Source organism: Sinocyclocheilus anshuiensis, unplaced genomic scaffold, assembly GCF_001515605.1.
Source record: "Sinocyclocheilus anshuiensis isolate Anshui unplaced genomic scaffold, SAMN03320099.WGS_v1.1 scaffold354, whole genome shotgun sequence".
Classification (NCBI taxonomy): Eukaryota; Metazoa; Chordata; class Actinopteri; order Cypriniformes; family Cyprinidae; genus Sinocyclocheilus; species Sinocyclocheilus anshuiensis.
Genome location: NW_015544195.1, coordinates 2,019,242 through 2,021,232, shown reverse-complemented (window position 1 = coordinate 2,021,232; position 1,991 = coordinate 2,019,242).

Below are 1,991 nucleotides of genomic sequence, written 5' to 3'. Positions count from 1 at the left end.
CATTTTAACAGAGATATAAGAAAAATGGTTTAAACATTTTAATTTGTGGCTGGTCTACTTAAAAGGAGATGAGGTGAATTATTTTGTGTGATTTTTATTTTTGTTTATTTTATTTTTGATTTTTCTCCATTCCACTGGATCTTGATGTATTGTAAAAATGCCTGTTCTCTCTAAATTAATATTATTGCAATTCTTCAGATAAACAGTAGGTGGTGGTGTAACATAAGGTTATTTCATACACTGTAATTCCCCTTTGACTTTTTGTTTTAATATTTGCCTAATAGTTTTCACAGATCTCTGTAAGTTTAAGAGATGATGGCTTTTGATGAGGTAATATTAGTTACTCCACCTGTGTTGAGTGTATATGATGCTAAAACGGAGTATCGAAGCCAGGAGTATGTCTTAAAACCAGATGGATGCCACTGAAATAGAGTTGAGAGAAATGCAGAGATAGAACAATTGGAGGATCATTAGTGCCACAGCCAGGGCTCCAGACAGGTTTACTTCACATGTATCCATGATCATCCATGCAATAAAAATGACAGCACAACTATCAAACATCAAGCTGGTACATTTACTATTCTACAAACTTTCTGTTCAACACCTATTCTTTGTTTTGAAAAGTTGCTATAAATTTTGTTCTTTCCTAATGTTAAGTGTGCTAAATGTTGTTTGGACAATTTTTGATATTGTTTAATGTCTTGGTATAGCGTGTTTAACTTAACGCCAGTGACTGAGCCAAGCAAATGAATGATGTTCTATAGTCAGCTGGTACAGCAGAACGAAACTTAATGAACACCATAATTAAACCTGATATTATTTTCTCTCTCCAAGACCCAATGACGCTTTGTGAAAGACTAAATGTCTCAATTTCAACAGTAATACTCCGTTTTTTGGTTAACGCCATAGTTCTGCTTTGGTTGAGGACATTGTTAAAAATGTGCTATAGGGTAGCAAATTTACTTGACGTACAAACTTATTTTTCAGTTGAAAATACTGTTACTTTGCATTCAGAGGAATTTTGACAAAAAAAAATGTTTGGTTGCAGCTGCATTCTGCACACTACAGAACATCTGATGTGTCATTTTACAAGTGCACCAGGTTTAACATGACACTGAAAGAGTTAATCATCTTAAATCTGTTAAAATCCCACCTGTAACTGTACTCTTTGACTGTGAGAAACGCATCAAGCAGAAGAACTGAGCTTATTGTGATAATCGTTTGTCCAGGTGGGACTCTTCGCCCTAGACAGACTCAGACATTTACCTGATCCTCATATCTATTGACTTTGACATGCCAATATAATACTTTGCTATTTATATGGTCTGTGATTTATTTGCATATATATATATATATATATATATATATACATATATATATGAAGATAATATGGCATTGATTTGGGAACAATTGTTGCTGCTTGAGCAGTCATATCACACTTTCCAAAATCAGTCACCGAAATGATAAAAAAAAAAGGCTTAAAGAGTTACTGTTTAATTATACTTTTTGTATATTTCCTACTTGTAGTGCCTGTCTGAAGTGTAGGCTATTGCAGCTGCTTCACTGATATGCACAAAGCACAGAACTGCAGCTTTTACAATGTTTCTATTGACTTATCAATAGCCACGTCTATGTTAAAACTGGTAATCCCAAAACTAAGCAAATATTGAATATGCATAAACAATTATATATTTTATTATTTTTTTATATAATATTTCATGGTTGATATTTTTGAAAAAAAAATTTTTGAAGTCATTGTTTTGAGGCTGTGTCACATATTATTAGCTCTTATAGGCTACTATTAAGACATCAATATGGTTTGTATATTTTTGTGAGAATGAAAAGGGAATAAAGCTCAATCTTGGACTCGATCATAAGGACGATCTGTATTCTAAAATAATAAAATGCACTTTAAAATCAGCAGTGTGGCTGTGTTATATCTACAATTTACATTTTTTTTTTTTTCATGCAGGCGCCTTCCCATGCTTTTA